The 11711-nt window shown below is 36.5% G+C and overlaps 1 non-coding gene and 1 pseudogene across 1 annotated transcript; both read left to right on the top strand.

Moving 5' to 3' along the window:
* The first annotated feature begins 627 nt into the window (after positions 1 to 627).
* Positions 628 to 700, top strand: TRNAG-UCC (transfer RNA glycine (anticodon UCC)). The gene has a single exon. It is a non-coding gene; the product is annotated as a tRNA-Gly (tRNA).
* A 456-nt stretch (positions 701 to 1156) lies between these two features.
* LOC132515380 (prohibitin 1-like) lies at positions 1157 to 2184 on the top strand (annotated as a pseudogene).
* The last annotated feature ends 9527 nt before the right edge of the window (positions 2185 to 11711 follow it).

Below are 11711 nucleotides of genomic sequence, written 5' to 3'. Positions count from 1 at the left end.
TCTCTGAAGGACTTGCTCCCACATTATTCCTTCTCTCCTTCAAAACACCAGCTTCCCTTTCTCCACTGCATCATTCCTGTGAGCATAAGACATGTTCCATGGTTTCTCAGCCACAACCGAAAACCCAAGACAAACCTTCCCTTCACTCCCTCATCCCAAGCAGGGCAACATTTCCCGATTTCACTCCACAACAAAAGTTCATGCACTTTCATGTCCCATTCACTCTTATAAACAACACTTTGGTTTACATATATACGTGTCATACGTATATACACACACACATATATATGAAAGAATATATAGGATGTATATGTACAGTCTGAAAAATAATAAAACGAACACCTCCTGTACCCAAAACCCAACACCCAGACTAAAAAGTAGAACCTGAGAAGGACCTCAGAAGCACCATCTCCCTCCCCAGTCACTTCCTCCTCTCCCCCCCACTGCTATCCCGAACTCTGTGTAAATCATTCCTTTGCTTTTTCTTTTTAATGGTTTTTTAATACCCGCATATGCATCCCAAGATAGTATAATTATTTGCTTATACCTATTTCAAAACTTTTTATGAATGGAATCATTTTGTATATATTCCCTTGTGATTTAAAAAATTTCTAGATACTGTGGAATTCCCTGATAGTCCAGTGGTTAGGACTCTGCACTTCCACTGCAGGGGGCCCGGGTTTGATCCCTGGTTGGGGAACTAAGATCCTGCAAGGTGCATGGCATGGCCAAAAAAAATTAAAAATTAAAAATTCTACGTATTTCTTTAATTCATGCATGTTTATGTGTACAGTTATAGTTCATTTTCACTGCTGTATTCTTCTGTACAACTACACCACAGTTTTATTTATATATTCGACTTTTAATGGACATTTGGCCTGTTTCAATTATGGCTATGAATATCGTAAGGCATACCTTCTGCTGCAGATGGAAGGGTTCTTCTGGGGGTGGAGCTGTGAGGCTGGAGGGAAGATGGGAGGGTTTCCGCTTCTCTGGGAGAGGAGCCGCAAAGTTGGAGGGAATGTACACATCCAACTTTATTAATTTTTAGAAAAAAACAATGTATTCCTCTTACTGCACTTTCATTAAATAAAATTCTATTCAGCCTCCTCTCCATCTGCTAGTCAAACAGAGCTCCACAGGCTATTTTCTTATAATGTCATATAATGAAATTTCAGAGCCTGGGCCTGAAAAGTATTTTTTTCATTACTCAGAGGTGAGCGCTGTTCCCTGCTCCCACACAGCCGCTGGGAGGACAATACTCAACATCACAAAAGTGGTTCAAAGAATCTGCTTGACAGGTGAGAATGTAGGGGATCGGCTGCCTCGTGTCGGAGGGGAAGGGGGTGAGCCCGGGAGGAGCCAGGGCTTGCGAAGGTGTGAGTGCGTCCAGCAGAAGGAGACAGTGTTTGAGTCCATCGTCAAGTTCAGCCTGGCCTTAGCCGTTGCAGGAGGCATGGCAAATTCTGCCTTGTATAATACAGATGCTGGGCACAGAGGTATCCTATCACCTTTGACCCGTTCTGTGGAGTGCAGGACATTGTTGTAGGAAAAGGGACTCGCTTTCTCATCCCTTGGGTACAGAAACCAATTATCTTTGTTTACCGCCCTCCAGCATGTAACGTGCCAGTAATCACTGGAAGCAAAGATTTACAGAATGTCAACATCACCCTGCGCATCATCTTCCAGCCGGTTGCTAGCCACTTCCCCGAATCTTCACCAGCATCAGAGAAGACTCTGATGAGCACATGCTGCCGTCCATCAGTACAGAGATCCTCAGATCCGTGGTGGCTCACTTTGATGCTGGAGAACTTATCACCCGAGAGAGCTGGTCTCCAGACAGGTGAGCAATGAGCTCATGGAGCGAGCAGCCACCTTTAGGCTCATCCTGGATGACATAACCCTTGACACATCTGACCTTCAGAAGGGAGTTCCCAGAAGTGGTGGAAGCCAAATAGATGGCTCAGCAGGAAGCAGAGGAGCCAGATTTGTGATGGAAAAGGCTGAGCCTCAGAAGCAGCAGCCGTCATCTCTGCGGAGGGCGATTTCAAGGCAGCAGAGCTGAGAGCCAACTCACTTGCCCCTGCAGGCGACCGCCTGATTGAGCTGCGCAAGTTGGAGGCCTCGGAGGACATCATGTACCAGCCCGCCGGGCAGTCGGTGCTCTTCCAGCTGCCCCAGTGAGGCCCACACCTCCTGGGGCCATCTGGACCACAGCCCTGATGATTCTCAACATCACCTTCCCTCTTCCACCCCAGAAATCACTGTGAAACTTCATGATTGGAGTAAAGTGAAGGAAATAAAAGTAAAATCACTTCAGATCTCTAACTACTCTATCAAAGAAAAAAAAAAAAGAACCTGCTTGTTTGGTTCAAAACTTTTAACGGAATGTGTCCTGTTCTCCCATATAAAGTGGACACATGTGACTCTTCATCGCTATTGGCAACTCAGAGAAGCAGGGTCTTGTTCGACTCCTATGACTTTAGAAATTGTTGCCACATCCTGTGAAAATAACCACCATGTGAAAATAACCTCCAAAGAAACCAATATTTGGTTGCTTGTCTCAATTCACTGACTTAACTATAATGTTATAATAAATTGTCTCAGTATTCCTAAAAGTTATAGATACTTGAAAAAAACTTCTCTTACAGATCAGAAGAGGATCATGGCAGTTTTCTCTTACATGCATCATGGAAAAATCAAAGCCCCTGATAGATATAATATTTAACAAATCATCCGAAAGTCCTTGTATCATCTTGTCAACACTGGGTAATCAAAATTGTTTTCCAAGGTAGCTGTAACACTCTCCAATCCCACCAGCAGAAGATTTTCGTTCCCATTACTCCACACCCTTGCCTAGACTTGATATTGACTAACTCCTTAATGTTTGCCAGTCTGGTAGGCATAAATTGGCATCTAGCTGCACATCTAATTTGCATTTTCCTGACTATTAATAAGAGTAAGAATCTTTCTATGTTTCTGGGCCTTTTTTTTTTTTTTCTGTGAAATGTCTGTCCTATCTTTAGCCTGTTTTTCTGTTAGGTTATTTATCTTTTTCTTACAGATTTGTAGAAAATAGTTACATATTCTGCCTACTCTTCTTTGACAATTCTATGTGTTACAAATATTTTCTCCCAGTTTGTTATTTGTCTTTTCACTGTCTTTAAAGTGTGTTTCTTGTTTGTTTGTTTGGTTGGTTGGTTTGTTGTTTTGGGCCATGCCGTGGCAGTGGAAGCATGGAGTATCAATCACTAGACCACCAGGGAAGTCCTAAAGTATGTTTTGATAAACAAGTTTGTTTTAAAGTAGTCAGTAATATCAGTATTTTTCTCTTTGGTAAATATTTTTTTAATCCTAAGAAATCCCTCTCTCCGCCTGAATTGGAAAGATATTCTCCTACGTTTTCTTCTCAATATTTCAATCTTTGCTTTTTGTATTTAAGAATTTAATCCAACCAGAATTGATTTTGTGTGTGTGTGTGTGTGTGTGTGTGTGTGTGTGTGAGTTATCTATTTCTTTTTTTCCATATAGGTAACTATTTGCCCTAACACAATACGTTGAATAGTCTACCCTTTACCCACTGACCTACAAGTTCCATTTCCATTAATCAAGTTTCCACATATACGTGAATCTGTTTCTGGGCTCTCTAGTTCCATTGGTCTATTTACTGTCTCCAGACTAATGATACACTGTCTTAATTACTAAGGCTTTATAATAACTCTCAATATGTGGTAAAGTAAGCTTCCCCATCTTCTTCGAGAAGTTATTTGGTTATTCTTGGCCCTTTACTCTTCCATGTATATTTTGGAATCAACTTCTCAAGTTACATACCCACACACAAATCCTATTGGAATTGCGTTGAAATAATTTATCAATTTGTAAAGAACCAATATCTTTATGATATTGTCTTTATCCAAAAACATGATCCATCACTCCATGTATACTGACCTTCAGTGTCCTTCAATAAAGTTTTATAATTTTCTCCATAAAGGGCTCTCATGTATTTTGTTAGCTATATCCCTATGTTCCTTATATCTTTTTCTTGCTAGTGTAAATGATATCTTTTATTTCTTAATTATATTTTTCGGACTCATTGTTCCTCATATGTAAAAATGCCATTGACTTTTTCATTTTTTTAGAAAAATGATAGATGTTATTTTTTTAAACAGATTTGAATTAATAGAAAAATTGATCAGAACAAAGAGTTCTCATATACCGCCTCTCACACGCACACTTTCCCCTACCATTAACATCTTACGTTAGTGTGGCACATTTATGAATTGATGAACCAGTTAATACATTATTATTAACTAAAGTCCATTTATATTAGGGCTCACTCTTGTGCTATTATACAGTTCTATGGGTTTTAGCAAATGCATAATGTCACATATCCACCATTGAAGCATCACACAGAATAATTTTACTGCCTCAAAAGACCCATGTGAAAAAAACAAAAGACCCATGTGCTCCACTTACTCTTTTTCCCACCCCCCTAATCCCTAAACCACTGGTGTTTTTACTGTTTCTCTATTTTTGTCTTTCCCAGAATGTCATGCAGTTGGAATCGTACAATATGTAGTCTTTTCAGACTTGGCTTCTTTCACTTAGCAATAGGTATTTAAGGTTCCTCCATGTCTTACCATGGCTTGATACCTCTTTTTTTTTTTCTGAATAATAGTCACTGTATGGATGTACCATAGTTTGTTTTTCCATTCACCTACTGAAAAACATCTTGGTGGCTTACAAGTTTTGGCAATTATAAATAAAGCTACTATAAACATTCACGTGCAGGTTTTCGTGTGGACTTAAGTTTTCAAATCCTTTGGGTTCATACCAAGATACGTGATTGCTGGATTATATGTTTAGCTCTGTAAGAAATTGCCAAGCTCTCCAAAGTGGCTGTACCATTTTGCATTCCCACCAGCAATAAGTGAGAGTTCCTGTTGCTCCACATCCTCGTAAGTGCTTGGCATTGTCAGTATTTTGGATTTTGACCATTCAAAGAGATGTACAGTGGTATCTCACTATTTTAATTTGCAATTCCCTAATGACATAGGATGCTGAACATCTCTTTAATGCTTATTTGCCATCTGGATATCTTGTTGGATGAGGTAACTGTTCAGATCTTTGCTCACTTTTTAATTGGGCTATTTGTTTTCTTATTGTTGAGTTTTAAGAGTACTTTGTATATTTTAAATAACAGTCCTTCAGCAGATATTTGTTTTGCAAATATTTTCTCCTACCTGTGACTGCAATTGTTTTTTATAGGTAAAGTTTTTTCCAGCAATTTTGCAAAACTTTCTTGTTAGTTTTAATTATATATTTGAGATTCTTTGGAGTTTTTTACATAGTCAACTATATCATCTGCAAATCATGATAGTTCTGTTTCTTCCTTTCAAACCCATATAATTTTAATGTTGTCTGTTATTTATTTATCTCTATGCCTTTGGTTAAGACCTCCCATGCAATGTTTCCTTGATCTTAAATGAAAGTTTTTGGCCTTTCAAGTTTTTGTCAAGTTTTGCTTCATGTACTTTGGAGCTCTATTATTGGGTGCCTAGACATTTAGAATTATGTTCTTAATGAATTGACCCCTTTATTATTATGAAAATCTCTTTCTTTATCCCTGGTTATATTCCTTGCTCTGAAGTCTACTTTGGTATTAATATAACCACTCTTTCTTATGATGTTTTTTATCTTTTTCCATCCTTTTATATTTTCAATCTGTGTATCATTATATTTAAAGTGGGTGTTTTTTTTAAACCTACAGCATATAATTGAATCTTGCATTTTTATCCCAGTGTGACAATCTCTTAGATTGGAGCTCTTGGACTTTTGCGTGGAATGCAGTTATCAATATGGTTCCGTCTAAATCTACCACTTAGCTTTTTTTTTTTTTTTTTTTTTACCATTTGTCCTGTGTTTTGTTTCTTTATTCCTTTTTCCTGACTTCTTTTGGATTTATTTAGCACAGTTTAGTATTCCATTTTATCTACTTTATTAGCAATCTGTCTTCGGGGTTTCTTTAAAATTATTTTTCTAGGGCGGTTTTAGGTTCATATGTCTTTGGGTTTTGTTTTGTTCTGTTTCTAGTGGTTGCTCATGGTTCACAACTTGCATCATTACCTCATCACTGTCTACACTCAACTAGTATTATACCACTTCACATATACTGTTAGAACCTTAAAACAGTATACTTCAATTTTTTCTCTCCCGTTCTCTGTGCTAGTTTTCATACATTTTAGTTCTATGTATGTTATAAACCACACAATACTTTGTCATTGTTTTTGCTTTAAAATGGTTACCTTTTAAAGAAACTTTTAAATGACAAAAAATATTTTAAATCTACCCACATATTTACCATTTCCAGTGTTCTTTGTATAGATCCAAGTTTTCATCTGGCATCATTTTCCTTTCACATGAAGAATTCCTTTAATGTTTCCTGTGATACAGTGGTTTTCTTGTAGTTTTCAAAAATTTCAAAAATTTTACTCATTATGTCTTCAACTACTTTTTCTGCAGTGCTTCCCCTCACCTCACCCTTTCTCTTCTCCTTCTGAAACTCCAATTACACATATGTTAGAATGCTTTGATATTGTCACACGGCCAAATGCTCTGATCTTTTTCCTAGTCTTTTTTTCTCTGTGTGCTTTACTGCAAATAGTTTCTATTCTATTACTGTGTGTTGATGTTGATTGATATTTTCTTCTGCAGTGCTTAATCTGCTATAAATCCCAATAAGTGAAATTTTTATTTAGTATATTATATGTTTTAGTCTCCAGAAATCTTCCATCTCTCCTCATTCTGTTCACGTTTTCCTTTAAATCCTTGAGCATATTTATAATAATTATATTAAAGTTCTTATTTGCTAATTCTATCATAGCTTTCATTTCTGGTTTGTTTGTTTTTAAATTCTGTCTGTTTTTATTGACTGATTTTTCTTTTGGTTGTGGGTCACATTCTTCTGCTTATTGGTATACATTATATTTTTTGATTGAATGTTCTATGTTTCAAATGTTACATTGCTGAGTGTCTGTATTTTAAAGGATGTTGAGGGTTTTTTTTCTGGCTGGCAATTAAATAACTTGCAGATCAGTTTGATCTTTCCGAGGCTTGTTTGTAAGCTTTTATGGCTGGTTCGTAGTAGCCCATGCTCTAGGGGTGGCTTAGCCCTCCTATTAAGGTGTGACTCTTCGGGTCTCACTATGGAGTACCCCAGATGATTAACAAGACCTTTCGAGTCTGACTGGTCAGACTCTGTCCTGTGGAGCTCTGGGAATTGTTTAGCTTAAAGCTTCCAGGTCATTCTTTGCCCAGATTCATGGAGTTTCACCCACTTCTTTGTCACTTAGTATCAAGCAAAGTCTCAAGGTGACCCCTATGGAGAATGCTGGATCTCTTTTCTCTACGTAACTATATCCTCTCTAGAACTCTGTCCCACAACTTGCAGCATCTTCTGCCTTCCTGAACTCTGAACCCTATCTTCTCAACTCAGTGACTCGTGCTCTGCTTGGGAACCCCCTCCCTACACTGTGGTCCAGAATGTGCCTACAGGCAGAAAGCCAAGGCAGTTGTGAGGTTCACCTCACTTACTTCCTTTACCACCTTCAGGGATCACAGTCTTGCACTGCCTGTGTCCAATGTCTGAAAATAGTTGTTCCATGTCTCACATTTGATTTTTTAGTTGCTTACAGCAGGAGAGCAAGTTGGAATCCTATTAGTCCATAATGGCCAGAATCAGAAGTCTCTTTTAATTTCTTAATGTGGTGAATTACATTAATTGATTTTCTAAATAATTGATTTTAAACTTTGCATTCCTTGCACATCTGGCCTAAACCCAACTTCCAACTTGGTCATTATATCTTCTTAATGTATTGCTGGATTTAGGATAGATAGACAGGAGCACAGACAGGTAGGTAAGTATATATATAGATAAGTAGATAGATAGGTATTCTAAGTTCTGAGTGAAATTGTCATATAATTTTCCTTTCTTGAAATGTTCTTGTCTGATTTTGGATTCAAGCTTGTGCTGGCCTTATAAAATGAATTAGGAAAAGTTTCTTCTGTTCTCTAGAAAAGTCTGTGTATGAGCAGAATGGTAAATTCCTTAAATGTTTTGTAGAACTAGGCTGTTAAGCTGACTGGACCTGATGATTTTTTCATGGGAATATTTTTAAATATTGATTCAATTTCATTAATAATTACAAGATTATTCAAATATTCAATTGTTTCTCAAGTCTATCTTTTGTCAGTTATACTTTTGTAAGAATTTATCCATTTTATCTATTTTTTCAAACATAGTGCATAAAATTGTTCATAATATTCTTTTGTTGCCATTTGAATTTCTTCTAGATATATAGTTATGTCCTCTATTTTATTATTAATATTTTTTCCTTTTTCTCTCTCTCCCCTCCCCAACCCTTCTCTTTCAGTACTGCCAGTTTGGTTTTTCCGTTTTACAAGTTTTTTTTTTATTTATTTCAAAAGATTAACTTTGGGGTTTATTTGTACTCTCTTGTATGACTATATTGTCTGTCATTAATTTCTGCTTTTGTTTTTTTAATGCTCCTTCTTTCTCTTTATTTTTTGGTTTATTATGCTATTCTTTGTTTTTCATGAATTCTCAGCTACTTTCAGAATTCACAATCTTGTTGTCTAATTTAAATCATATATTTTCCTCAAAATATTGTGTTCCTCAGGTTCTGTTACATAATATTGGTGATATCATCTAGTTCAGAATAGTTTCTAGTCTTCAATATTATTCTTTTTTTAAAAACATCTTTATTGGAGTGTAATTGCTTTACAACAGTGTGTTAGTTTCTGCTGTATAACAACGTGAATCAGCTATACATATATCCCCATATCTCCTCCCTCTTATGTCTCCCTCCCACCCTCCCTATCCCATCCCTCTAGGTGCTCACAAAGCACGGAGCTGATCTCCCTGTGCTATGCAGCTGCTTCCCACTAGCTAGCTATTTTACGTTTGGTAATGTACAATATTATTTATTCTTTAACCCACAAGTTTTTTTTAGAATTATGTGCATTTATTTTCAAACTCATGAGAATTTTCTAATTATCTTTTATTGGTTTTCCATTTAATTGCATTGTAGTCCAAAAATGTTGACTGTATACTAATTCTTTGAAAGTTGTTAAGGTTTAATAGCCTACTGCATGATCAATTTTTTTCTTCCAGTTTTATAGAGGTATAATTGACATACAGCGCTGTATAAGTTTAAGATGTTCAGCATAATGATTGGACTTACATACAACATGAAAATTTTATCACAATAAGTTTAATGAACATCCATCATCTCATATAGATACAAAATTAAAGAAATAGAAAATAATTTTGTGTGTGGTGAGAACTCAGAATTTATACTCAACATTCATATAAAACATACAGCAGTGTTTATATTCACCATGTTGTACATTATGTCCCTAGTACTCATTTATCTTATAACTGGAAGTTGGTACCTTTTGACTGTCTTCATCCAATTCCCTGTTTCTCCACCCCCTGCCTCTAGTAACCACGAATATGATCTCTTTTTCTATGAGTTTAATTATTTACTTATTTTTTTAATGACATACTATTTGCATATAACACATCCTCCCATATAATTTTTATTTATTTATTTTTCAACATTTTATTTATTTATTTTTGTTTATAAATTTATTTATTTTTTGGCTGCATTGGGTCTTCATTGTTGTGCAAGTTCTTTTTCTAGTTGCGGCGAGCGGGGGCAACTCTTCATTGTGGTGTGCGGGCTTTTCATTGTGGTGGTTTCTCTTGTTGCGGAGCATGGGCTCTAGGCATGCAGGCTTCAGTAGTTGTGGCATGCAGGCTCAGTAGTTGTGGCTCACGGGCTCTCGAGCACAGGCTCAGTAGTTGTGGCTCATGGGCTTAGTTGCTCTGCGGCTTGTGGGATCTTCCCAGACCAGGGCTTGAACCCATGTCCCTTGCATTGACAGCAGGATTCTTAACCACTGTGTCACCAGGGCAGTCCCATATGAGCTTATTTGTTTTTGAAGCATAATTGATTTACAACACTGTAGGAACTCCTGGTACATGACCTAGTGATTCAATACTTCTATACATTTCAAAATGATCACTACAATAAGTCTAGTTACGATACCACCATACAAATATATTACAGGGTTATCAACTATATTCCCTGCATTGTACATTTCATACCTGTGACTCATTTATTTTGCAACTTGAAATTTGTACCTCCTAATCTCCCTCACCTATTTCTTTCATTCCCCATCCCCCTTCCCTCTAGCAACCACCTGTTTTCTCTCTGTATCTAACTTTGTTTCTGTTTTGTTATGTTTGTTCATTTGTTTTATTTTTTAGATTCCACATATTGGTGAAATCATACAGTATTTGTCTTTCTCTGTCTGACTTATTTCACTTAACATAGTACCCTCTAGGTCTATCCATGTTGTCACAAATGGCAATATTTTATCCTTTTCTATGGCAGAGTAATATTTCAGTGTGTGTGTGTGTGTGTGTGTGTGTGTGTGTATCACATTTTCTTTTTCCAGTTTTCTATGGATGGAAGCTTGGGTTGCTTCCATTTCTTGACTATTGTAAATAATGCTGCAATGAACATAGAGGTGTGCATATCTTTTCTAGTTAGTGTTTTTGTTTTCTTCAGATAGATACCCAGGAGTGGAATTGTTGTATCATATGGTAGTTGTCTTTTCAATTTTTAGAGGAATCTCCATGTTGTTTTCCATAGTGGCTGCACCAATTTACATTCAGTACACAAGTGTTCCCTTTTCTCCACATCTTCGCCAACACTTGCCATTTGTTGTCTTTTTGATAACAGCCATTCTTACAGGTGTGAGGTGATATCTCATTATGGTTTTGATTTGCATTTCCCTGATGATTAGTGAAGTTGAGCATCTTTTCATGTGCCTTTTGGCCAACTGTATGTATTCTTTGGAAAAATATCTATTCAGGTCCTCTGCCCATTTTTTAATTGGGTTATTTGTTTTGGTTTTGTGTGTGTGTGTGTGGAGTTGTATGAGTTCTTTGTATATTTTGGATATTAACCACTTATCAGATACATTATTTGCAAATAACTTCTCCCATTCAGTAGTGGCCTTTTCGTTTTGTGAATAGTTTCCTTCACTGTGGAAAAGCTTTTTCATTTTATGTAGTCCCATTTGTTTATTTTTTCTTTTGTTTTCCTTAGTTGAAAAGAAATATTCAAAAAATATTACTAAGATTGATATCAAAGAGAGTACTGCTAATGTTTTCTTCAAGAAGTTTTATGGTTTCAGATTTTACCTTTAAGTTGTTAATCCATTTAGAATTTATTTCTGTGCTTGGTATAAGAGAGTAGTCCAGTTTGATTCATTTGCATATAACTGTCCAGTGTTCTGAACACCATCTATTGAAGAGGCTGTCTTTTCCCCATTGTATATTCTTGCCTCCTTTGTCATAGAATAATTGCCCATATTAGTGTGGGTTTATTTCTGAGCTCTCTGTGCTGGCTGTAGTGTCTCCATACAAATTTTAGAATTATTTGTTCTAGACTTGTGAAAAATATCATTAGAATTTTGATAGGGATTGTGCTGAATCTGAAGATTGCCTTGGGTAGTATGGTCATTTTAACAATATTAATTCTTCCAATCCATTAACACAGTACATCTTTCCATCTGTTTGTGTTGTCTTCAATTTTTTTCATCAGTGTCTTATAAAA

Source organism: Lagenorhynchus albirostris, chromosome 2 (assembly GCF_949774975.1).
Source record: "Lagenorhynchus albirostris chromosome 2, mLagAlb1.1, whole genome shotgun sequence".
Taxonomy (NCBI): Eukaryota; Metazoa; Chordata; class Mammalia; order Artiodactyla; family Delphinidae; genus Lagenorhynchus; species Lagenorhynchus albirostris.
This window is presented reverse-complemented; position numbering and strand designations above follow the sequence as displayed.